A 27,585-nucleotide genomic window follows, 5' to 3' on the forward strand; every position below is an offset into this window, starting at 1 on the left:
CAATTTAGGTGATAGGAGGGACTGTGCCTGGAAATGAATGAAATTCGTGTAATGTTTCTTTATTAAATATGTTTGCAGTCAGTTTTTATAATATAACCTCTATCAAATTACAGAAATGTCTTTCATTTTATTTCTCTGAGTGATATTTTAAAAATTGTAAATAGATGCTGAAATTTATTGAAGGTTCCTTATAAGCTTCCTAAACAATTTATTTTATTTTGTTTCTTAAGTTTTTTATTATATTACCTTGAATGACTTTCTAATATTGAACCAAAGTTTGCTTTCCATGATAAACCCTATTGGTCATAAAACATAATAGCACACTGTACAAATAACTGGGGGATACACGTTTACGTAAACACACACAGAACTTACTTATGAAAATTGGCCTTGTTTTAGGTCATAATCTTACAGAATTGCTGTTATATATTTTATGACGACAATGAAATTGAATTACAGATAAATAACAAAATGATTTAAAAAATTCCACTTACATTTGAAAACTAAGAAATGCTTACAACTAATTTAAATGAAAATTAGAAAATACTTAGAACAGAAATGATCATACTACATATCAACATTTGTGTGATGTGGTATAGCCTTAAAAATTTTTATTACAATTATTGGATTACAAATATCAAGATTCTGAGTTAAAGCACACAAAAGATCTATCATTTGCCATAGATTCTAAGAGAAGCTGTTTAAAATTTTGTTTGTTTTTTAAACAACCCATGGGCAGTTAGACCTAACTAGAGAATTTTCCACGCTGTTTTTTTCTGGGCTTTATTTCATCTTATTATTTTCACATCTCACCTTCTCTTTGAATCCTAGCTTTTTCTGGTGTGGTCTCTAAGCAGGGTTTGGGCCTGCTCAGGACCAAAGGGGCTGGTTAAACCACAGCAAATAAAACTGGGGTTCACACTGGCGACTCCCCTCACACACCGAAACTATAGGTCACTAGGGGCATATATTTATATATACTCCAAGTCAGCCAATGGTTTCAGTGTTTATTTACTTTCCTGATGTTCTGGTTTTGTACCAGGACTAAATTTTTCCTGTCTTTTCTTCCAAGCTCATCCATTTGTTTAAAAAGTTACTCATTTTCAATATTTTCTTCTAAGCACTTAAAAGTGTTACATAGCAACAAAGTTTCAATACTTCTCATCTTTTGCACTACCAGAAACTTCAATCTATCCCACTATTTTTGACATATACTGCCTTTCAGTTCTAAATATTTTATTATTTCCATTATGATTCTGTCTTTATATTTCACGGTGCGGCTGCATTTGCAGCATGTGCGGATTTTCCCCCTTTTTATTGAGTTTCGTTTTTATCACATGGTGGCATCATAATTTGTTTTGATGGTCCCTTTGATATTCTTGGAAACTGTTTAAAGGGAATGTGTGATCAATTTTTAAAAATATTCAATTATTCACTTAAAAACATGCACTCTCCAATTTTGAGGTATAGGATTGTATTCGTGTAAAGCTTGTTAATCATGTAATCAAATTTTTATATCTGTGCTAATTTTTGCATTCTTGATCTATCAGCTGCATAGAGAGGTGTATCAGTATTTCCCTGCATGACTGTGGATGTGTCAATTTCTTATTATTCTGCCACATTTTCATTCATGTATTTGAAGCTCTCCTTTTGGATCTCCGACTGGAGTTGTTCAATAATTTTACTCCAAGGCAGTGATATCATTAACTCACTAGTTTACCTCTGGCATTCCATTTCCTCTCCATTTCTGGCATTCTTTATCTCTCCGAGCTTCAGTTCATACATTCAAAATCATTTTACACATTCCAACTAGTACTTCTAAAGGCTTGAAATGGAAGAGTTGTCATACTGCCAGAGCCTGAAGTTTACAGATTTCATTTAACCTATAAAATGGGATGAGATCACCTAGGGAGAGAGTGTAAAATGAAGATAAGCTCAGAGAGGAATGACCCGCAGGAAACTCCAATATTTAGAAGATGAATGAGATGAGATAAACTGGAGTATGATCTCCCTTTATTCTAGAATTTTTGCAAGCTCTCTTCTGCTAGAGGGTTCATGAATTCTCAACGATGTCAAAAAACAAATGAAACATAGGTAATAAAACAGAGGCCAGCCTTCTACAAACACTTATTAATATCTTAACCAAATATAAAAAGTGATAATAAGAGCATTGGCAAATATTATGTCTTTGGTGCATGAAGGCAGCTAGTTTTTTCTTGTACATAGAGATATGTCAGAATCACTCTTCCTTTTATTGAGTGTTAAAAATAAGGAAAGCTTCTATTGCTGGCATATTATAAAAGTAATGTGATGTCTACTTTCATTTGTTTTATATTGAACCCTCTGGCAAAGCATAGTCATTGCTTCTTGTCAATCTTCAGATAGGGAGGAGAAAATGCAGAAAAATTTTGAACTGGTATCCTCTGAAACAAAAAGTAATAGAATGGCGAAAACAGATAAAAGATGAGCAGATATACAACCTTGGTATGGTTTGGCTCTGCATTTCCACCCAAATCTCATCTCAAATTGTAATCCCCACATGTCCAGGGAGAGACCTGGTGGGAGGTGATTGGACCATGGGGGTGGTTTTTCCCATGCTGTTCTCATGGTAGTGAGGGAGTTCTGACAAGAGCTGATAGTTTTAAGTGTGGCACCTCCTTGCTCTTGCTCTTTCTCTCTCCTGCCGCCATCTAAGACATGCCTTACTTCCCCTTTGCCTTCTGCCATGATTGTAAGTTTCTTCAGGCCACCCCAGCCATGCAGAACAGTAAGTTAATTAAACTTTTTTTCTTTGTAAATTACCCAGTCTCAGATAGTATCTTTATAGCAGTGTGAGAATGTTTAGGGGTGAGAAAACATGAAAAGACCCATAGTACAATGAGATTAGAGTAAATCCTGAAAGTTCTGAAAGATTTCAGAGATCTATGAAACTGCTTGGGTCAAAAAAAAAAAAAATCAACCAGAAATGTTATGAAACAATTTCTCTCACAACATCTAGAATGCTTCTGCAGTTCCCAAGGTTAATAATTACATTATGCAGAGGCAGAATTAAAAACAAAAAATTACCTAAGGATATACAGTGAATGTGCTCATTAATAAGTATTTAAACTTGGGAAAGATATAAGGGAGCAATAATGCTGTGACTGATACTATTTCTAATGGAAAAATACCAACAAGTTGCTTCAAAAAATGAAGAAAACTTCTTTGCAATGACTGAGTTTTCAGATGTACACATCAGTTCTCCTACATTCTTAAATATATTAAACCTAATTTGCATATGGTTATATTAAATCAAATTACTGTATAACACTTAAACTATTTAATTTGGAACGTGTGCAAAAAAATCAAGGCTAAAAAACAAAAAAAAATTCTATTCCATTATTACAATTTATTACAAATATTCTCTAACAGAAAAGTATTTTTTTCAAATTTTCTTCTTTAAATTAACATATAAAATTGTATGTATTTCTTGTGAACAACATAATGTTTTAAAGTATATATACACTGTGGAATTGTTGAATATAGCTAATTAATAAGTGTATTACCTCACCTAGTTATCATTTTTATGGTGAGAACATTATATCTAGTCTCAGCATTTTAAAATAATACAATATATCATCATTAGCTATGATCACCGTGCTGTACAAGAGATCTCATAAAACAATTTATCCTATCTAACTATAAATTATTTGACCAACACCTCCCCAACCATGGGTATTATTTGACCAACATCTCCCCGACCATTCTTCTGCAAGCACCACCCCAGCCTCTGGTAACCACCATTCTGTTCACCACATCTATGAGACCAACTTTTTAAGATTTCACACATGAGTGAAATCATGTGGGATTTGTCTTTCTGTGCCTGACTCATTTCACTTAACATAATGGCCTCCAGGTTCATCCATGTTGTCAGAAACGATGGAATGTTTTTCTTTTATTATGGCCGAATACTATTCCACTGTGTATGCCATGTTTTCTTTATCCACTCATCCATTGATGGACACTGGGTTTATTCTATATCTTGGCTATTGTGAAAGGTGCTGCCTTAAACATGGGATTTCATTGACATACTGACTTCCTTTCCTTTGAATATATACCCATTGGTGGGATTGCTGCATATAGTTCAACAAATTTATGGGGGAATTAGCATTAAGTGCTTCTTGCAGCCTGGGAGTGGAGCTTTTACCAACAGCGGATATTTTCCTCCTGCTACTGCCTGAGTGTTGAACACTCCCACTTCCTTGTTCTGAGCTTCTTGCACTTGAGCAACACTGTTACTCCTACTCCCTTAATATTGTGATAACTGGTCCTCAGAGAGGACCTTCTGCTGTTGTCTGCATTTGGGCCTACTTCCCTTCCCCAGACCCTGTCCAAGTCTTGGGGATCTATCTATCTATTTCTAGGCTGTAGACACTTCTATTCTGCCTCATCCTACCATCACCTGTCCTGTGCCAGGCCATGCTTTTAGATCCAAAGCCTTTGTACATCCTGATCTCTCTGCTAGAGTACTTTTCTAGCCTCTTATCCCGCTCTCACCAACTATTCCTTTGGATCTAAGCTCCAATTTCTTTTCCCCAGACACTTCACTTCCAGAACAGGCTTGATTCATTCCTATTCTATAACAGCAGCCTGTACCTTTCCTTCATAGATTTTATCTCTATTTTTAATATACATTCCTTGAATTGCTTGATGAATGCTTCTCTCTGTCAGTAGACTGTGAGCTCCATAAAGCCAGTGTCTAATGGCATTATATCTCCAATGGTTAGCACCAAGGGTGGCACATAGTAGGTATTAATAAAAACATCAATTGGATGAAATGTATGAAATATGACACAATATTAGCCATTTGCTTTGGATCACAGAGTTTTGTAATTGTATTTTTTAAAAAATTTTTATTTCCATAAGTTATTGGGGAACAGGTTGTGTTTGGTTACATGAGTAAGCTCTTTAGTGGTGATTTGTGATATTTTGGTGCACCCATCACCTGAGCAGTATACCCTGCACTCAATTTGTAGTCTTTTATCCCTCATCCCCTTCCCACCCTTTCTCCCTGAGTCCCCAAAGACCACTGTGCCATTCTTATGCCTTTGGATCCTCATTGCTTAGCTCCCACTTATGAGTGAGACTACACGATGTTTGGTTTTCCACTCCTGAGTTACTTCACTTAGAATAATAGTCTCCAATCTCATCCACGTTGCCGCAAATGCCATTAATTCGTTCCTTTTTATGGTTGAGTAGTATTCCATCATATATATACCAGAGTTTCTTTATCCACTAGTAGATTGATGGGCATTTGGGTTGGTTCCACGTTTTTGCAATTGTGAATTGTGCTGCTGTAAACATGTGTGTGCAAGTATCTTTCTGGTATAATGACTTCTTTTCCTCTGAGTAGATACCCAGTAGTGGGAAATGGTGGTTCTGCTTTTACTTCTTTAAGGAATCTCCATACTGTTTCCCATATTTGTTGTACTAGTTAACATTCCTACCAGCAGTGTAGAAGTGTTCCCTGCTCACTGCATCCATGCCAACATCTATTATTTTTTGGTTTGGTGATGGCCATTTTTGTAGGAGTAAGGTGTATCACATATTTACATTTCCCTAATTACTAGTGACATTGAGCATTTTTCATATATTTGTTAGCCATTTGTATATCTTCTTTTTGGAATTGTTTATTCATGTCCTTAGCCCACTTTTTGATAGGATTGTTTGTGTTTTTTGTTAATATGTTTGAGTTCATTGTCAATTCTGGATATTAGTCCTTTGTCGGATGTATAGATTGTGAAGATTTTCTCCCACTCTGTGGGTTGTCTGTTTACTCTGCTGACTGTTCCTTTTGTAGTGCAAAAGCTCCTAGCTATTTATCTTTGTTTTTATTGTGTTTGCTTTTGGGTTTTGGTCATGAAATTCTTGCCTAAACTGATGTCTAGAAGGGTTTTTCAGAAGTTATCTTCTAGAATTTTTACAGTTGCACCTCTTAGATTTAGTCCTTAATCCATCTTGAGTTGATTGTTTTATAAGGTGAGAGGTGATCATCCTGTTTCATTTTCCTACATGTGGCTAGCCAATTATCCCAGCCCCATTTGTTGAATAGGGTGTCCTTTCCCTACTTTATGTTTTCATTTGCTTTGTCGAAGATCAGTTGGCTTTAAGTATTTGGGCTTATTTCTGGGTTCTTTATTCTGTTCCATTAGCCAATGTGCCTATTTTTATCCTAGTACCATGCTGTTTTGGTGACTATGGCATTATAGTATAGTTTGAAATCAGGTAATGTGATGCCTCCATATTTGTTCTTTTTGCTTAGTCTTGCTTTAGCTATGCAGGCTCTTTTTGGTTCCATATGAATTTTAGAATTGTTTTTCCTAGTTCTGTGAAGAATGATGGTGGCATTTTGATGGGAATTGCATTGAATTTATAGATTGCTTTTGGCAGTATGGTCATTTTCACAATATTGATTCTACCCATCCATGAGCATGAGTTGTGTTTCCATTTGTTTGTGTCGTCTATGATTTTTTTCAGCGGTGTTTTATAGTTTTCCTAATAGAGGTCTTTTACCTCCTTGATTAAGTGTATTCCTAAGTATTTTATTTTTTTGTTGCAGCTACTGTAAAATGGGCTAAGTTCTCGATTTGATTCTCAACTTGATTGCTGTTGGTGTATAGGAGAGCTACTGATTTTTATACATTAATTTTGTATCTGGAAACTTTGCTGAATTCTTATATCAGTTCTAGAAACTTTCTGGAGGAGTCTTTAGGATTTTCTAGGTATACAACCATATCATCAGCAAACAGTGACAGTTTGACTTCCTCTTTACTGATTTAGATGTCCTTGATTTCCTTCTCTTGTCTGATTGCTCTGGCTAGGACTTCCAGTGCTATGTTGAAAAGAAGTGGTGAGAGTGCTCATCCTTGTCTTGTTCCAGTTCTCATGGGGGACGCTTTCAACTTTTCTCCATTCACTATTATGTTGGCTGTGGGTTTGTCATGGATGGCTTCTACTACCCTAAGGTGTATCCCTTGTATGCTGATTTTGCTGAGAGTTTTAATCATAAAAGGATGCTGGATTTTGTCAAATGCTTTTTTATGTCTCTTGAGATAATCAAGTGATTTTTGTTTTTAATTCTGTTTTTGTGGTGTATTACATTTATTGACTTGCATATGTTAAATCATCCCTGCATCCTTGGTGTGAAACCCACTGTATCATTGTGGATTATCTTTTTGATATGTTGTTGTATGAGGTTAGCTAGTACTTTGTTAAGGATTTTTACATCTATGTTCATCAGGAATATTGTTCTGTAGTTTTCTTTTTTTGTTATGTCCTTTCCTGGTTTTGGTATTAGGGTGATGCTGGCTTCGTAGAATGATTCAGGGAAGATTCCGTCTTCCTCTATCTTGTGGAATAGTGTCAATAGGACTGGTACCAATTTTTCTGTGAATGTCTGGTCAAATTCAGCCATGAATATGTCTGGTCCTGTACTTTTTTTTTATTGGTAATTTTTAAATTACCATTTCAATCTGGCTGCTTGTTATTGGTCTGTTCAGAGTATCTCATTTTTCCTGATTTAAGCTAGGAGCATTATATCTTTCCAGAAATTTATCCAAATCTCCTCCAAGTTTTTTAGTTTATGCACATGAAGGTTTTCATAGTAGCCTTGAATGATCTTTTTTATTTCTGGGGTGTTAGTTATAACAGCTCCCATTTCATTTCTAATTCAATTTATTTGGATTTTCTCTCTTTTCTTGGTTATTCTTGCTAATGATCTATCAATTTTATTTATCTTTTCAAAGAACCAGCTTTTTGTTTCCTTTATCTTTTATATATTTTTATTTCAATTTCATTTAGTTCTGCTCTGATCTTGGTTAGTTCCTTTCTTCTGCTGGGTTTGGGTTTGTTATTTTCTTGTTTCTCTAGTTCCTTGAGGTGTGACCTTAGATTGTCTGTGCTATTTCAGACTTTTTGATGCAGACATTTAGGGCTATGAACTTTCCTCCTAGCACCACCTTTGCTGTATACCAGAGGTTTTGATAGGTTGTATCACTATTGTCGTTCAGTTGAAATAACTTTTTAATTTCCATCTTGGTTTGATTGTTGACCCAATGATCATTCAGGAGCAGGTTATCTAATTTCCATGTATTTGCATGGTTTTGAAATTTCCTTTTGGAGTTGATTTCCAGTTTTATTGCACTGTGGCCTGAGAGAGTGCTTGATATAATTTCAATTTTCTTAAGTTTACTGAGGCTTGTTTTGTGGCCTATCATATGGTCTATCTTGGAGAAAGTTCCATGCACTGATTAGTAGAATGTATATTCTGCAGTTGTTGAGTAGAATGTTCTGTAAATATCTGTTAAGTCCATTTGTTCCAGGGCATAGTTTAAATCCATTGTTTCTTTGTTGACTTTCTGTCTTGATGAACTGTCTAGTGCTGTCAGTGGAGTATTAAAGTCCCCCACAGTTATTGTGTTGCCTATCTCATTTCTTAGTTCTACTAGTAATTGTTTTATAAATTTTGGAACTCCAGTGTTAGGTGCATATATATTTAGTATTGTGATGTTTTCCTGTTGGACAAGGCCTTTTATCATTGTATAATGTCCCTCTTTGTCTTTTTAAACTGCCGTTGCTTTGAAGTTTGTTTTGTCTGATACAAGAATATCTACTCCTGCTCACTTTGGTGTCCATGACATGGAATGTCTTTTTCTACCTCTTTCCTTAAGTTTATGTGAGTTCTTATGGGTTAGGTGAGTCTCTGAAAGGCAGCAGATAGTTGGTTGTTGAATTCTTATCCGTTTTGAGATTCTGTATCTTTTAAGTGGAGCATTTAGGCTGTTAACATTTAACGTTAGTATTGGGATATGAGGTAGTGTTTTTTGCCTGTAAACCTTGTTTTTTTGTGTGTTTTTTAAATTTATATTTTTGTTTTTCAGGTCCTGTGAGATTTATGCTTTAAAGAGGTCCTTTTTGATGTGTTTTCAGGATTTTTTCAAGATTTAGAGCTCCTTTTAGCAGTTCTTGTAGTGCTGGCTTGGTAGTGGCAAATTGTCTCAGCATTTGTTTGTCTGAGAAAGACTGTATCTTTCCTTCATATGTGATGCTTAGTTTCACTGGATACAAAATTCTTGGCTGATAATTGTTTTGTCTGAGGAGGCTTAAGATAAGGCCCAATCCCCTCTAGCTTGTAAGGTTTCTGCTGAGAAATCTCGTATTAATCTGATACATTTTCCTTTTTAGGTTACCTGGTGCTTTTGTCTCACAGCTCTTAAGATTCTTCCCTTTGTCTTAACTTAGGATAACCTGACAACAATGTGCCTATGTGATGATCTTTTTGTGATGAATTTCCCAGGTGGTCTTTGTGCTTCTTGTGTTTGGATGTCTTGGTCTCTAGCAAGGCTGGGGAAGTTTTCCTAGATTATTCCCATAAATATGTTTTCCAAACTTTTAGATTTCCCTTTTTCCTCAGGAATGCTGATTATTCTTAGGTTTTGTTGTTTAACGTAATCCCAGACTTCTTGGAGGCTTTGTTTATATTTTCTTATTTTTTTTCTTTGTCTTTGTTGGCTTGGGTAAATTCAATAACCTTGTCTCTGAGCTCTGAAGTTCTTTCTTCTGCTTGTTCAGTTCTATTGCTGAGATTTTCCAGAGCATTTTGCATTTCTATAAGTGTGTCTATTGTTCCTTGAAGTTTTGATTTTTTTTTATTTATGATATCTATTTCACTGAAGATTTCTCCCCTAATTTCTTGTATCATTCTTTTGATTTCTTTAAATTGGGCTTCACCTTTTTCTTGTGCCTCCTTTATTAATTTAGTAACTGGCCTTCGGAATTCTTTTTCAGGTAGATCAGGGATTTCTTCTTGGTTTGGATCCATTGCTGGTGAGCTAGTGTGATTTTTTTTTTGTGGGCTGTTAAAGAATCTTGTCTTGTCATATTACCAGAGTTGGTTTTCTGATTCCTTCTCATTTGGGTAGGCTCTGTCAGAGGAAAGGTCTAGGGCTCAAGGCTGTTGTTCAAATTCTTTTGTCCCACGGGGTTTTCCCTTGTTGTAGTACTCTCCTCCTTTTCCTATGAATGCAGCTTCCTGCGAGCTGAACTGCAATGATTGTTATCTCTCTTCTGGATCTAGCCAACCAGCAGGTCTACCAGGCTCTGGGCTGGTACTGGGGGTTGTCTGCACAGAGTCCTGTGATGTGAACTGAATGTGGGTCTCTCAGCTGTGGATACCAGCACCTGTTGCAGTGGAGGTGGCAGGGGGCATGAAATGGACTCTGTGAGGTTCTTTAGTTTTGGTTGTTTAATGTTCTATTTTTGTGCTGGTTGGTCTCCTTCTGGGAGGTGGTGCTTTTCAGGTTTGTAATTCTAGTCTCTTATTTTTTTCTGTTATCCCTAACTCATCCTCTTCCCCACCTTTTTTTTCATTTATCACCCCACTGCAAGACATGTCCCTAGGTCAGCCACTGCACTACATCCTGATTGAAATATTTAAAAAGTTTTTTCTCAAAGATGACCCATAATTTTCTACTGCAAGTTTTTACTTAGGTTGTTACATCCATTTATTCTTTTAGGGCTCTAGAGTACTTTTCCCCATAGAGGGGATTCATGAGGAAATTTTATTAGATTTGATTTTATGAGAGAAAACAATTCTGTTGGTTTGTGAAGAAGCCACAGGTTGATTAACTACCACCCCCGATTTTTTTTTTCTTTCCCAAAATGCAGTAGCAAGAATAGAAAATGTAATAAAGCTAAAATCAGAGACATAACTTTATCTTTACTTTTTTTTTCATCACTACAATTTTCCTCCTGGAGTTTGCTTCATTGAAGTATAGTTTAATCTACTTTGTATAAGGACTGATTCAGGGCAGGATGGCTGACATATTCCACAACTTGGCAGAGCAGGAGCAAGTTACTGATGGAGTGAGACCATCCTGCTTCACTCTGTGGCATAGGCATGGTGACCAATGGGTTGTGCATCATGTTGACAATGAAAGCTGTGGGCACTGCTGAGGCAATTAGCTTCTTGGCTGACCATAAGCTGTTAGCAAAACTTTCATTTTTTCTATTTGTACATGGCAGAACACCTTAGTTATGTAAGAATCCCTGGGATGCTGTGAAGAGTGCCTATGGCAGCAGAATAATGGTCTCCCAGAGGCGTACATATCCTAATCCCTGCAAACTGTGGATGCTACTTTCATGGCAAAAGAATTTTGTAGGTGTTATTAAGTTAAGGTCTTACTATGGGGAGATTATCCTGGATCATCCGAGTGAGTCAAGTGGGATTACAAAGGTCCTTTTATATGGTGCAGGGAACACAAGGAGGCAGAAAGAACTGTGTGCCAATGTTGTGAGAAGAGAAAGACACAATGAGCCACTGCTGGCTTTGAAGATGGAAGAGGGAGCTGCAACCCAAAGAATGCCTCTAGAAGCAGGAGAAGGCAAGAAATAGATTCTTGCCTAGAGCCTCCAGAAAGGAGCACAGTGCCAGCACTTTGATGTTAGCCATTTTTAAGGTGTAGATTTCTCTTCCACATGCCATTGGCATGGTGAGAAGCAGGCTATTTTCCTTTATTGACAATCTATAGATTTGTGGCCCAGAATTTCTGTGGTCTTGAAGTATTCAGTGCTGGGCAGAGAGACGTTCTCTGATTCCATGTCCCTGTTTTTGTCAAAGACTCTTTAGGTGGTAGGAGAAGAGTAGGGAATTGGACTGGGGATGTGGGGGTGGACAAGGAAGTCTGGATTTGGAACTATGAAGACGGAATGGACACATTTGTTGGAAAGCTGGGTCCAAGATGTTTGTCTTTCATGTACACGAGTATGTGTCTATGATGGAGCTTTCTTCTAGGAAGTTTTTCTTAATGCCCAGGTTGGATTGAGTGCCCTTTTTGTGTACTGAGTGCATATTTCAACCAGCCATTTACGTTTCATGGGTCTGTACTTGCCTCTAGACTGTGAGCTTCTTGAGGGTAGAGGTTGTGTTCTTTTCCTCTCTGTGGATGACCAGTACCCGGCCCAATGATGGCATCCCTAAATGCTAGTTGAACTGAGCTGTTGAAGTGTCTACGTGGCATTGGGAAAGCCTCTGGTTGTCTGTACTGATTGTAGAAACTAGACAACTGACAATGGAATGAAATGCTCTGAGAAATTGGCTCGACAGTGTTTTCTTATTTGTGCTTAATTTTTATTTAGCAATTTAGAATAGTGAAATATTAGAAATAAGCTAAATGTTAAATATGCTATGGTGCACCGACTCAATAGAATTTGATGTAATGATTTTACCATTTCTATCATATTTAGTATACACAAGTAACTAGAAAAGAAAGATACCATAATACCAATTTATCTGAATGCTATGGCTACATGAAAATATAATAACACAGATCTTAGAACTACTTTTCCAAATTAACTAAATGTGTTATTACTATTTCATAACTAAGAAAAGATAGATTCTGAAAATCATTCTTGTGCAGCACAATTATGATCATAGATTTTAAGTGTTAAGTTTTCTGTTTTGTTTGATTATACCCTGAAACCACGTATTGTTTCTCAGTCCTTGCTGTTGTACGCATAGCATGCTATCTGCTCATAATGAAAAAGCATGAAAGTTACTGATTGATGGATTCATATTTATTTATTTTGGACATATTGCAGGAGACTATCTACTGACATCAATCTGAATTGATTTCAGCATCACTGTGATTTGTGCAGGGCACCTCCTTGTGATACAGTGGCATTGCACATTAAGTTCTTAGGCTCTGGAATTAAACAAACCTGGGCTTATATCCTATATTGTCACTTATAAGATATGTGACCTTGGGAAACTTCACTTTTCTAAGCCTGTTTTTAAAAAATTAGTAAAATGGGGCTGGGTGCAGTGGCTGGCTCATTCCTGTAATCCCCGCACTTTGGGAGGCCAAGGCAGGTGGATCACCTGAGGTCAGGAGTTCGAGACCAGCCTGGTCAACATGGTGAAACCCCGTCTCTACTAAAAATAAAAAAATTGGCCCAGTGTGGTGGTGCACACCTGTAGTTCCAGCTACTCAGGAGACTGAGGCAGGAGAATCTCTTGAACACGGGAGGCGGAGGTTGCGGTGAGCCGAGACTGGGCTGCTGCACTCTATCCTGGGCGACAGAATGAGACATTGTCTCAAAAAAAAATTGTAAAATGGGGTTAATTATAGTACCAGCATTGTGGTTTTATTGGAAGGATTAAAGGAAATAATGCATTTGCTTGTAGCACAATGCATTGACTGCAGCAGAGAGAAAAGTGCATGTCATCTATGATGATGGGTGAAGATGATTGCATAGACAATGCCCAGTTACGTAAAATATTTTGAGAAGCACATGGCGGGAAGTGCTACATGTCTCCCAATACCTATGTCTCCCTTTCAGGAAAATGAACTCTGGTTTTTAGCTGACACCTTGCTGTTAAGCATCTCCCCAACTGCTTTGCAGAGAAGATAGTATAGTTTCATTAAATGAGAGGAGGTAGAAGAGTGCCATTTATTTTCTTACCAGTGCTGATTTGAAACACGTATGTGCTGGACATGCCGCTGAGCCACTCATTTAATGAGGGGAGGTAGAAGCCCTCTGGGAGGCCGAGGCAGGCAGATTGCTTGAGGCAAGGAGCTCGAGATCAGCCTGGGCAACATGGCGAAACCCCATCTTTACAAAAAATACAAAAATTAGCCGAGTGTGGTGGCACACACCTGTAGTTCCAGCTACTCAAGGGGCTGAGGTGGGAGGATCTGTCCAGCTCAGGAGTTGGAGGTTGCAGTGAGCTGAGATTGTGCCACTGCACTCCAGCCTGTGGGACAGGTATTGCAACCTTAGAGAATGAAATGAACATCTAGATTATTTAAGCATTTGTTAGTGTGTTTTTTCTTCTTTATGTGCATCTGAACTACATCGCAGATGTTATTACTCTTTAAATAAAAAAGCGGGTTTTATTCCTCCAAGACTTTTATCAAAGATCCAGAAACATCTTTGTTTTAGAGACAGAGATCAGCTACAAGGGAAGGTCTAAAATCAGGGTGTAAATAATAGTGAGCCAGCTGGAAACAATGTTTTCCAGGAAGGTAAATTCAACTCTAAGGATGCGTTGGTGGAATCTCTCTGCAAGTAACCCTGAGGAAAGGAGAAGAAGGGGAGGGAAAATCACACAAGAAGCCTGGAAAGTGAGGAGGCAGTCTCAGATCAGATGCACTGTAGAGCCTATGTCTAGGTAAAGGCATAAGTGAGACCACGTGCGTTCCTTTTCTTCCTACCATGGTGTGTTTGCCTTTATTTCTGGGGCTTAAGCAAAAGACTAGTGTGTATGTATTATTAGACTTTGATAAAATAGGATGGCTTCTGTTTATTTTTCTTGCTGTTTATAGACTTGTGGCAGCAGCAGCTTATGGTATTGACAAAGGACATATTTCTGTTTTTTCAAGTGTCTTTAAGGGATCAGGGCGGATGAGCTGTAGGCAATGTAATGCAGGCAGTGATGCTAAACAAGAATGGACTGCCAACTCTAGTCTGGTTATTATGGAAATCAATTCCATTGAAAGATCAGAAAAGCTTTAAAATTGAGAGACAATTGGAGAATCACTGTTATAAAATACTGAGTTTGATTTGGTGGGAAATGGCATGCAGGGAATGAGGGATGGGAAAAGCAGACCAGCTCTCATTTCTCCTCTTTTTGCTGTGTATGTGTGTGTGCGTGTGTGTGTGTGTGTTTTAAATAATTAGGCCCAGAAGTTAAACAGTTAAACAAAACAAGAGAGAAAACGAATTGCAATAGTGGGTTTTCTGCCCTTCCTTCACCATAGGCAATTCTGTCTACCACAGCTGCAATGGCTGAATCATAGTTTGGGATTTCTTTGTAGCTATTTTGTAGATGAATAATCAGGGTAATTTCCAGCATCCAGGAAACAATATATACAGTAAAAACAGGCCAACGTGTTTTTAAATTTTTCCCTCCAGCCCTCCTATCTCTGCCTTGGAAAAAAGATCCTATTCATGTAGAAACGATGTCTCTTCCTGTTATAATAGCATAGACTTTAGGTCCCTCTATCTGTGCTTTCTTTCAGAAGTGACTCTCCAGGGGAGCTAAAATCCATGTATTTGGGCACACACTTGAACAATATTGCTAGAGAAATTTAAGCAAGAACACAAAGGTATGTGATTTTACAAGCTCTCCATGACTGTATGACTATATAGCTGATTCAAGTTTTTTTTTTTTTGAAAACCCAAGAGCCTGTTCCTTTTTCTTTTAAGTGTCCTTATGTTTTGAGTTTCCCCAAGAAAATGCCTTTTGTGTTTCCAAGTTTCTCATTTTTAATTCATTCTACTAAGTATTTATATAGTTCCAGGATGCGCTGTCAGCATGAACATATCTTAGAATCCCTGATCCCCTCCCCTTTCTTACAAATGGAAGTTTTATTTGGGGATTTTTAAAAAAAACCTTTTCATGCAGATATTGCACATCTGGTTCTTTTGATGCTTTGAAGAACTGTTCTTTGGGAAATGGACTCAGGATGCATCATTTCTGGGGGTGTAGGGAAGTTCCATTTGGAACCATGAGCTAATGAACAAGGGGACCAACCAGCTTTGAGGGAAGTATTCCTAGTTGTTCTTTTGTGTAAGGATTGGTATAGTGCTTTTATTATCTGTGCCTTGCAAAGTTTACAACAATCAATATTTTAAAACATCTTTACAGAAAATGAAACTGTGAACTCCTCATACTGCATCTGAGAGCTGATTTGGCATTTTATAAATAGGCATATGATGTCTAAATTACTTGTAATATAAACTAAGAGCATCCTCAGCATTGATGATGGTTGCATATGATCCAGAATTATAATGATGAATAATGCATTGGGTTTCATTGTTCTCTGTGATTGCCCACTTTGTTATGCAGGGACGGATTTCCACGACAGTGTCCCAGATTTGAATTGTACAGTTTTTTTTTTTGTAGCAGCTTCCCCAGAATTATGTAAGCTCATTGGAAATATTCACAGAAATCCTTGCTCTCTGTGCTTCATGGAGATGCAATCTCAGAACTTTCTCCAAGGACTGGCTCATCAAGTATAATTTAATATGTCTTATGATCTAGATTGCCTGTTTTGCATGGATAGAGCTTGTCAAAACACAAATCCTTGCATCCTTGATACATTTGAACAAATAATAATATTTTACTCATTATTTGGAGAAGAACAATATTGAGTTTTTATACAAATAAGATAAAGCATATAAAAGGGCTGGGTGAACTATATGTGTCACTCAAACACAAGGCATACAGTGTTTTGGCTTTGCATGTCCCCCAAGAAGGCTGCGTTTCCCTCAGTCTCAATTAGGTTCAAGGGCAAAGATTTGTTTCAAGGACCCTGTAAGAAGAAACTTGATTTTGGAGCCTCAGGGTAGGTTAGGGGGTGAGCAACAGGAAGGATGGCTTAAAGCACAGTGCTTTATATTTCTCCTTTACTGTGACTGAATAGGCTCTAACGTCTGGACCAGGGCTAGCCTAGAGTTAGAGTAAGATAGCTCCTGCCCTGGAGGCTGAGGAAACACCAGGCGGGAAAGCAGGCTGGTGGTAGGGTGATGGTAGCGGTGGTGAATAAATGGCCTTTCCTCCACCCCCACCCAAAGTTTGGGCAATTGGGAAATAGATGGAGGGATCAGGTAGATGTAAATCAAAGCATCAGCTTTATTACTGAAAACATCTGGGTTGAAGAAACTGGCTTATATTTGCAGACAAAGGAGATTGTCTATGCTCCCTCACGTTAAATTTGAGATGGATTGGATACAGAAAGTGAAGGGACAAGACGAAGCAAGGATAATTCCTAGATTTTTGGGTTGGGGACTTGGATAGACGACAGAGCAGCGGCATCATCGTCTTGGACAAACACCGCCATTTTAAGTTCCCCTTGATTAAAAACTGCCTAAATCCAGCCCCAGAAAACATCAGCATAATGGCTAATGTCAGCATGACCATAAACCACAAGTGACACTCCAGCTAGAAATATTCCAACCCTGAGATGGGCCCCCTCTGACCGGAAACATGCCAGCCCCGAGATAACCTCCCCTCCGACCAGAGGCATTCCAACCTGGCAATAAAACTCCTCCACACAGAAACATTCTGAGCCTGTGATAAGCTCTCCCTCCCCAGACCCTTACATACCCTTAGTCTATAAGAGAAAATGCTCCTGACTGAAATCGGCCAGAAGCCCCTTTCAGGTTTGTTCTCCAAAGTAAACCTGTCTTTGTGTGTTAAGCCGCTTTTTGTGTCTTTCTTCTCTCTTTAACTCTTAACAATAGATACTGGTGGTATATTAAGATGGGAAGGAGTGGGTTTTGAAGGGTTTGGAGGAATCAAAAATTGTTTTGGCTATGGTAAATTTTGAGATTCTCATAAGACCTTTATGTGGAAATGTCAAGCAGAAAGTTAGTCTTTGATCTGGCAGTACATGCTAGTTCTTTATGGTGTAGGGAATTTACAAGATTCACAGAGTAACTGAATTTCAGAACTTGAAAAACGCATTAAAAGGCATAGAGTTCATTTTAACTAGATTCAGATTGGTGCAGGCATCATTGAGCACAGCCAGTATTGTTAAGATTATAAACTGGATTGTCTGATCTCTAGACCCTGTTGTAGGGTTTGCTATTTTTTTTTTAGTAATGAATTTTTAGTAGACACATTTTTTCCCCCACCTACCAAATTATCTCCTAATAAGCCATTCCAGTCATTACTGGAAGGCACAGCAAGCAAGCAGTGATTTTGGTATAAGAGATAGTGTAATAAGATAGCAAGAAGGAGCAGATCTTTTACATTCCTATTTCTAAGGTAGTTTCTTTCATCTTGAAAGGACTATTCTTGCAATTGGAAATAAGGAAAAAGAAAATGAGAATACATGACATTTCCCTTATTTTTTAAGCTACATGTTTATTGTTATCATATGTTGAGTCTGCCTTATGAAACTTTTGTATTGGAATTATTCCTTTCTGCACAATTAATTAGGCCAGTGTTTTCTTGATATTTGCTGTTTGCAAAATATTAGACTGAATGTCTGATAGACATGTTCTAAAATGCTCTAAAGACAAGCTTCTAAAGTTAGAGCATTCTGACTTTAGTCAGTTGCCTAAGTAAAATTTGAAGACTAAGGAGAGAGAATGAGTATGAATCAGCTATGAATTGAGGTGTCTTTGATGGACCCAGCTACAGCTGGGAAGATGTTTGCCCCAAGCTGGCCTGGATATTCCCAAGACCCCTTCCCCATCTGGTGCAGCCTGTTTTATAGACAAAAGTCAAGACAGTATAGTTGAACAGCAAAAAGGAGAGAATATTTCTTCTGCAGTAAAGGGAAAATTCTGAGACATTTTAGTGGCAGAATGATGACTGAATTAGAGATGAGCAATTTGAATGCTTTCCCTCATAAATCTCACTCAGAAGGGAAATACAAGACAGTTTCACTTAGAGACAAGACTACAGCAATCCTAAGAGACAGGACATATTGATACCAAAATGACAAATGCAATTTTAGCTACAAGAATGCTCTGTCATCTGCCATCTGAGCCAATGACTTGGCTAAAATCTGGGAAAGAGTAAAGAATTGAAATGAAAGCACTAGCAGAAAAAAAAAGGTTTGCCAAACGAAATCTGAAGTCAGCTCAAGCAATAAAGTCTTGGACTAGTGGTTTCTCCCTTAATTGCGCCTAACTTTGGTATTGCATCTTGCATTTTATACTGACTTGTTGTCAAATAGTTATTTTCAGGGTAGAATAAGAAATTAAAAAATGGATGGAAAAATATAGAAACCTGTTGTAAAGTTATATTGCTTGCTTCTGCCCAGGAATAATGCATGACATTTAATCTGTATACTAGTTCAACGTCACTCTGGGTCATTTATATCTGTCTTTATCGACAATACCTGTCTTAGTTTGAAAACTACATGTTAGAGATTTTGCCTACTGCCAAATTGCAAAGCAGACACACAGTCCTTTTGATATTTTTCTTTTCATGCCATTTCCTTTTTACTGTCTTTTGGTTATCAAGTGCCTCATTCATTCATTTATTCATCCACTCATAGAATTTTAATGGATTATGTGCAATGTGCAAGGCACTGTGTTGATGGTTAGGGGAGGTGATTGAGTGAGGTAAATGTGTGATCGAGGCATACAGCAATGCAGGAAAGCATGAAAGAAGAAACTAACTTGCTTGTGATTCTCCCAAAACTGGTTTTTATTTGCACTTTGGTGTAATTCCATTCACTTATCCCAGGAATTGACATGAAAGCAGCCTCACAAAATGGGATACAATGTAAATTGTTTGTGATGCTGCTAATTGACTTTCTCATTGTTATTTTTCATGAGAATCGCCAGAAGGTGGTTCCATCTGCTCTTAATACCAAGACAGTTCTTCTGTGTAATTGGTAAGATTTTATCTTATGGATAATGTAATACTGTAACTGACAATGCTTCCTTTTCTATTCAGCAAACCAAGCACAGTGTATAAGTCATTTTTATATCTGTCTGTCTACCCAGCATCTATCTATCCCATTATCAATCTGTATCTGTCTCAGTCTTGTTTTGCTCAATACCTTCACATTTGTATGTCTTTTATTTTCATTTAAAGCATGGCATATACATAGAAGAGTACAAAATTATAGGGATGAAGCTTAATGAATTTTCACAAAGTGGTTTTCATACCTGTGTAACCACTTCCAGATCAGGAAATAGAACGTTACCATACACAGAAGTCTCCCTTTTTCTACTATGGTCATGATCCAGCCCCTCCCCAAAGTTAGCCACTATCTTGACTAGTATTGCCTTTCTGATGAATGTAGATTGGTATCTAATTGTGATTGGAATTTGTATTTGTTTGGTGACAAATGATGTTTAGCATTATATATTGTCCAGTGTATGTATTGAAAATAGCTTCTCATCACGCTGTGACTTGCCTTTTCACCCTTTTAATGATGCCTTTTGATGACCAGGAAATTATAGACTTTATCTGATCTTTTCAAGAAATCAAATTTTTGCTTTGATATTGTTTTCTGCTTTTGGTTGGCTTCCTATTTTATTCTTTTCTGCTCTTATGTTGTTCATTTTCTTCCTCCTGTTTTCTCTGGATAATTTGCTGCTATTTAAAAAATGTTCTTGAGATGGGTATTAGAGCACTAGTTCTTCAGTCTTTATTCTTATATCTTTAAGATTTACAAATTTACTTTTAAGTAAGTTTTAGCAGAATTGTACAAATTTTGGTAGTATTTTTGCTATCACTAATTTAAAAAATTTTTTGAATTTTTAATGACATTCTTAGACATATGGGTTTTCCAGAAGTGCCTAATTTCCAAATATTTAAACATTTTCTGGTTAACTTTTCTGGTTGATTTTTAGTTTACAGTTATTGGCGTCAGAGAAAATATCTTTTATGATTTCAAATTTCTGAAATTTGTTGAGGTTACTTTAAGAATGCTGTACGGTCAATTTTGACAAAATAGTCTTTATGCACTTGAAAAGACTATATTCTACAGTTATTAGAGACAATATTTTGCATATCTCAGGTTAATTTTTAAATCATATTACTAAGTCCTCTATATCCTTACTAACTCTGTCTTTTTTCTATTAGATATTGATAGTTTTGTGTTAAAATGTCCTACGGTGATTGTAAATTTGTCTCTTTGTCCTTTTACTTCTATCAGTTTTGGTTTAATAATTTTGAGGATACATTAGGTGTACATAACTTATAATTTTACCAATGGATTGAAACTCTTGTGTTTAAGAAATGATACTCTTAAAAAATTTTTTTTTGATTAGAAAAAAACAACTAATCTAGTTAAGCTGTTGTATAGAGTTTATATGAATGGAAGGTAGGGAAAAAGTTTGGAAGAATAAAAATGCTATTGAATATTTTGGTGAGAGGAGTCATAGGAGCAGAGATGAGATTTAAGAATATTAATGTGGCTGGTTGCATCATGTGGAATGGATTTCATAGAAGAGAAATGGAAGCAGACCAATGGAGCCTATTGTAGTTCTAGGCAGTACTTCCAAACCGTGATTAATAAATCAATAGGGGAAATCATTCTAAAGCGGGTACTGGAGACTATTTACACATATCAATTAAGAAACTCATTATTTTAATTTTTTTATTTTCTGTGGTCAGATTGAAAGGCTTCTAGTTCCTATCAATTGAACACATGAGGGAATTAGTGGAGATCAGATGAACAGGTTAATATCTCAGTTACTCTGAAGATTTAGCATTCATTTTTGTTCTTAATCATGTGTTGTTTAATTCATAGCCCAAATTGACCACTGGTTAAAGTCAGGAAATAAAAAGTGTTGACATTGAAATATAACAGTTCAATGAAAGACATACAATTATGATATGCAAATTCATCACCAGATGATTTTTCACAAACCTGTAATTTATCAGGTATCTGATCAAAGTTCCTACCTAGAATATAAAAATCTTACCAACATTTCAATAAGCTATGTTAAAAGAGAAACTATGATGATTATTTTATTTCAGTTATCATGTCATTGTCATTGACTGGGAATAATGATCTTTCACTGCCTTAACATCTTATTTGTGGAGAGTCCTTACAAACAGGATGCTGAAACTTTGCCTCTCATCTCGCTATATAGAAACGGCTACACTAGGCCACTCTGCCTACTCTGCCCTACTCTGTCTATCGAGTAGCCAAAAAAAAAAAAAAAAAAAAAGAAAAGAAAGAAAAAAAAGAGAGAAACAAAATATAAAAATTAAAATGAACTAGTTGATTATTTTAAATGCAAGATTTACAAATGTGATATCAGGAAGTATTTAAAAACATATCATTGACATTGTACCACATGGTAAATTTCAATGCACTAATATAGAATCCATTCTCAAACAAAATATAGTGTATGAAGGATTGACTCTAAACTGAATCAAAGACCCTGTTGCCAGTTTTCTTTGCGAACTCAGTTCAGTGGAACAAGAACAAAGGTCTTGTAATTATGCTGTACATAAATGTTCTTGGGCCAGGATTTGTTGACCTGGGGAGAGCTGAATTGTGTTGGCTTATACTTTATTCTCTAGGGCTTGGAATGCATTCTATTGCTAATATAGAGGCAAATGAGATGTCCATGACCCTGATCAATGGCCCCTGGCACATATCTGTTTAGCCTACAGGAATAATTGTTTTTTTTAATCTCATTTTTCCTAGAGGGGTTAACCTTTCAAGAAGTCTCCTATGATTCTCATTTACTCACATGTTATCACCTACAACCAACTTCTCCTTAGTAAGAATTCTGGCTTAAGGTATAGTGCTGATCTCTCTGCTATGTCTGGAAACATCTTCATTTTGCATTTAGTTTTCAGGGTATGTAATTATAGGTTGTCAGTTATATTCTTTCAGTATCTTAAATATATTCTTTCATTGTGTACTTACTTCCATCATTTCTCTTCAGTAGTCAGATGTCAGTTACATTTTTGCTCTCTTTCTAAGAAATAGGGTCTCACTATTTTGCCCAGGCTAAAGTGCAGTGCCTATTCACAGGTACAACCATCGTGCACTACGGCCTTGAATTCCTGGTCTCATGCAATTCTCTTGCCTCAATCTCTTAAGTATCTGGACCTCTAGGTGTGTGCCATTGTGCTCAACTGCTCTTTTAAAATTAATGTGTACTTATTGTTCTGACTGCCTATCAGATTATTTTGTCCTGAGATTTTAGTAGTTTTACTCTCAAACTTGGAGTGTTTATCTTATTATTCTGTTTGTAGATTATCACACTTCCTGAATAATTAACTTGATGTATTTCATCATTCTGGGAAAATCTGAGTCTGTTATCTCCTTACATATTGCCTCAATCACATTATTTTATCACAGTTCCCCTCTTGGAAGCCTTTTACATATATGCTAGAATTTCTCACAGTGTCCTTTATAGTTATTATTGTATATTTTGTCAGGTTTTCTTTTTCTTTGCTTCAATAAAGACATTTTACACTTACCTGCTTCCAATTTATTAGTGCTGCATTCCACTGTCAAATCTGCTGTATAATCTTCTATTTGTCTAAAACTTAGTTTTTCATTTATAGAATTTCAATGGAATATTTTCGTATATTCTTCGTCATACATTTCTTTGAAAATATTATTTTTAATTTTCACTTTAACTAAAAACACTTTATTGAGGTATGATCGATATACAAAAAGCTGTACATATTTCTTGTATACAACGTGATGAGTTTGGAGAATTTTACTCTCTCTTCCACATCTTATGTTGTTGATGTCAGAATTTACTTCTTTTTATATTGTCTATTTATGAAAACATTTCTGTGGTTATACTTATTCTCAATACTCTTGTCTTTTAGCTTTTATATTAGTGTTAAAGTGATATATGTACTATGTTAAAAATTACATTATTCTGCATTTTTCTATAAATTTACCTTTACCAGTGATATTTATACTTTCATATGCTTTTATGTTTCTTTTTAGCACCCTTTCATTTCAACTTAAAAAATTCTGGCCAAGCACGGTGGCTCATGACTGTAATCCAAGCGCTTTGGGAGTCTGAGGCAGGTGGATCACCTGAGGTTGGGAGTTCGAGACCAGCCTGACCAACTCTATTAAAAATACAAAATTAGCCAGGCATGGTGGTGCATGCCTGTAACCCCAGCTACTAGGGAGGCTGAGGCAGGAGAATTGCTTGAACTTGGGAGGCGGAGGCTGTGGTGAGCCGAGATCACACCATTGCACTCCAGCCTGGGCAACAAGAGTGAAACTCTGTGGGTGGCAAGCCACCCAGGTGCCGAGGCAAGAGACCGAGGACACGAGCTGTTCCAGTATAATAAAATATAAGACAAGAATAGTTATACCAGATATAGATCTTAGATATGATTATATATGAATATCATTAATCATTAGTTGGTAGCAATTACTCTTTATTCCAATATTATAATAATCCTTCCTCTACAATCATAACCTAGGAAAAACCAGGCCATACAGAGATAGGAGCTGAGGGGACATAGTAAGAAGTGACTAGAAGACAAGAGTGTGAGCCCTCTGTAATGTCCGGACAGGGCCACAAGAGGGCTCCTTGGTCTAGCGGTAACGCCAGCTTCTGGGAGGACGCCCGTTGCCAGGCGGACTGTGGTCCAGCGGTAGCATCAGTGCCAAGGAAAAACACCCACTACTTAGCGGACTGGGAAAGGGAGTCTCCCTTTCGCCGGGGGAGTTTAGAGAAGACTCCACTCCTCCACCTCTTGTGGAGGGCCTGACTGATGTCAGGCCCACCCACAGTTATCCGGAGGCCTAACCGTCTCCCTGTGATGCTGTGCTTCGGTGGTCATGCTCCTAGTCAGCCTTCATGTTCCATCCTGTACACCCGGCTTTGCCTTTTAGATAACAGTAGCAAAATTAGTGAAAGTACTAAAAGTCTCTGATATGCAGAAATAATGACGTAAGCTGTCTCTCTCTCTCTCCTCTCTCTCTCTGCCTTGGCTGCCAGGCAGGGAAGGGCCCCCTGTCCAGTGGACACGTGACCCACGTGATCTTACCTATCATTGGAGATGACTCACACTCTTTACCCTGCCCCTTTTGCTCTGTATCCAATAAATAACAGCGCAGCCAGACATTTGGGGCCACTACCGGTCTCCGTGACTTGGTGGTAGTGGTCCCGCAGGCCCAGCTGCCTTTTCTTTTATCTCTTGGTCTTGTGTCTTTATTTCTACACTCTTTAGTCTCTGCTCACGGGGAGAGACCCACCGACCCTGTGGGGCTGGTCCCTACAAAACTGTGTCTCAGAAAAAAAAAAAAGAATTCCCTTTAGCACTTCTTGTTTGGCAGATCTAGTTGTGATAACTCCCTGTTTTTGTTTGTATGGGAAAGCTTTCATCGCACTTTCATTTTTTAAAAAAATTATATAATATATGGTTTATTTGTAAAAGTCACATAATTGCACATCATGAAATTATTTTCCTGGGATTCTGTTTCAAAAGTCCACTTTTAAGAAAAGATGAACACATTTTATTATTGTTGTTGAATTTCCAAACAAAAAAGCTTGGAACTTGCCATTTATTACTAAGAAAGTAGAGGTTATTTTTTTTTTTATTTCAGTCGGTTTTTGGGGAACAGGTGGTGTTCAGTTACATGAACAAGTTATTTAGTGGTGATTTGTGAGATTTGGGTGCACTCATCACCCGAGCAGTGTACATGGTACCCAGTGTGTAGTCTTTTATCCCTTACCCCCCTCCCATCCTTTCCCCCCAAGTTCCCAGAGTCCACTGTATCATTCTTATGCCTTCACAGCCTCATAGTTTAGTTACCATTTATGAGTGAGAACATACAATGTTTGGTTTTCAATTCCTGAATTACTTCACTTAGAAAAATAGTCTCCAATTCCATCCAGGTTGTTGCGAATGCCATTATTTTGTTCCTTTTTATGGCTGAGTAGTATTCCAAGGTATATGTATACCACATTTTCTTTATCCACTCATTGATTTATGGGCATTTGGGCTGGTTCCATATTTTTGGAAGTGTAAATTGTGTTACTATAAGCATGCATGTAGAAGTATCTTTTTTGTATAATGACTTCTTTTCCTTTGGGTAGATATCCTTTTGAAGGACAAATTTTCTTGGTTGGCAGTTTTTTCCTTTTAACACTTTGAATATATCATCCCACTTTCTCCTGGCCTGCAATGTTTCTGCTATGAAATCTGCTGAAAATGTTATGAAGGTACACTTTTATATGACAAGTTCCTTTTTTCTTACTTCTTTCAAAATTCTATCTTTCTCTTTGACTTTGATGATTTAATTATAATGTGTTTCAGTGTAGACCTCTTTAGGCTTAACCTATTTGGTATCTTTTGAGCTTCATGAAACTGGATGTCCATTTCCCTCCCCACATTCAGAACATTTTCTACCATTATTTCTTTAAATAAGCTTTCTGCTTCTTTCTGTTTCTCTTCTTCAAGTTCCATAGTGTGTATATTGGCTCACTTGGTGTCTCATAAGTCCTGTAGGCTTTCTTGACTTTTTTTTCATTCTTTTTTCTTTTTGCTCCTGACTGGAAAGCTCCAAATGACTTGTCTTCAAGTTCACTGATTTTTTTCTTCTGCTTGATCAAGTCTACTGTTGAAACTTTGTTTAATTTTTCAGTTTAGTTTTTGTGTTTGTCAGCTCTAGAAGTGCTGTTTGATTCTTTTTTATGAGTCTATCTCTTTGTTGAACTTCTCATATTTTCATGTATTATTTTCCTGGTTTCATTTCATTGTCAGTGTTCTCTTATAGCTCACTGAGCTCCTTTAAAATTATTTTAATTATTATTATTATTTTTTGAGACAGAGTTTCACTCTTGTCACCCAGGCTGCAGTGCAGGGGCACAATCTCTGCTCACTGCAACCTCTGCCTCCTGGGTTCAGGCGATTCTCCTGCCTTTGCCTCCCAAGTAGCTGGGATTACAGATATGTACCACCACGCCCGGCTAGTTTTGCAGTTTTAGTAGAGATGGGGTTTTGCCATATCAGCCAGGCTGGTCTCAAACTCTTGACCTCTGGTGATCTACCCACCTTGGCCTCCCAAACTGCTGGGATTACAAGCATGAGCCACTGTGCCCGGCCAATTATTTTAAATTCTTTGTCAGGTAGTTAGATCTCTATTTCTTTAGGGTCCATTACTGGAGTTTCATTTTAATACATTGGTGATTTCATGTTTCCCTGATTCTTTTTTTTTTTTTTTTTTTTTGGAGACACTGGCTTGCTATGTCATGCAGGCTGAAGTGAAGTGGCATGATCTTGGCTCACTGCAGCCTCTGCCTCCCAGGCTCAAGCAAACCTTCCACCTCGGCCCCCTGAGTAGCTGAGACCACAGGTGCATGCAGCCACACCTGGCTAATTTTTGTATATTTTGTAGAGATGAGGTTTTGCCATGTTGGCCAGGCTGGTCTCCAACTCCTGGACTCAAGCCATCCACCCACCTTGGCCTCCCAAAGTGCTGGGATTACGGGTGTGAGCCACCACACTCGGCTGTTTCCCTGATTTTTCATGACTTCCATAGTATTGCATTAGTATCTGCTCATTTGAAGAAGCAGTTACCTCTTCCTGTCTTTACAAATTGGCTTTGGCAGGGAAATCCATTCACAAATCAGGCTGGCCTAAGATTCTTGTTGGTCTGGTTAGTAGGGCCTGCAGATGGGCTGGCTTGTAGGATCTGTGGTTAGCCCTGCTACCAGGGTCTGTGGGTTGGTGGGCCTAGTGCCATGATCTGTGGGTGGGCAGGCCTTGTGCCAGGGGCTGTGAGCTGGCTGTTGAGATCTCTGAACCGGTTGTTGAGAGCCCTCGCCTTTTTTCTTTGTTCTTAGCTACCCTCAGGTGATCTAGCCATGCCAGTTCCCTCAGTGTTATGGGTGAGGCACAACAGAAGCAAGTCTCTCAGGTATTGCCAAAGGCAGGAGAAGTTGGATGCCGACTTCACCCTGTTTCCCTGGGAGAACTTGCAGGCTGAGGTGTTCTTTCTTGGTGCTATGTTGTGGTGGCTTAGGGGAGGGATAATACAGGTAAAAAGATACTGTTCTTTTTCCTCCCTTTCAACATGTTTTTTTTTCTCATTTCTGCATTCCACCAGTGTGCTGTAAACTCTC

The 27,585-nt window shown here is 37.6% G+C and overlaps 1 long non-coding RNA gene across 1 annotated transcript in view; it reads left to right on the plus strand.

Moving 5' to 3' along the window:
* LOC129051514 (uncharacterized) overlaps positions 1–27,585 on the plus strand; it is a 277,712-nt gene that overhangs the window by 88,395 nt on the left and 161,732 nt on the right. Inside the window, exon 3 of the long non-coding RNA XR_010137657.1 lies at positions 15,060–15,146. This is a non-coding gene — a long non-coding RNA (uncharacterized LOC129051514). The remainder of the gene's footprint in view (positions 1–15,059; positions 15,147–27,585) is intronic.

Source organism: Pongo abelii, chromosome 17, assembly GCF_028885655.2.
Source record: "Pongo abelii isolate AG06213 chromosome 17, NHGRI_mPonAbe1-v2.0_pri, whole genome shotgun sequence".
Classification (NCBI taxonomy): Eukaryota; Metazoa; Chordata; class Mammalia; order Primates; family Hominidae; genus Pongo; species Pongo abelii.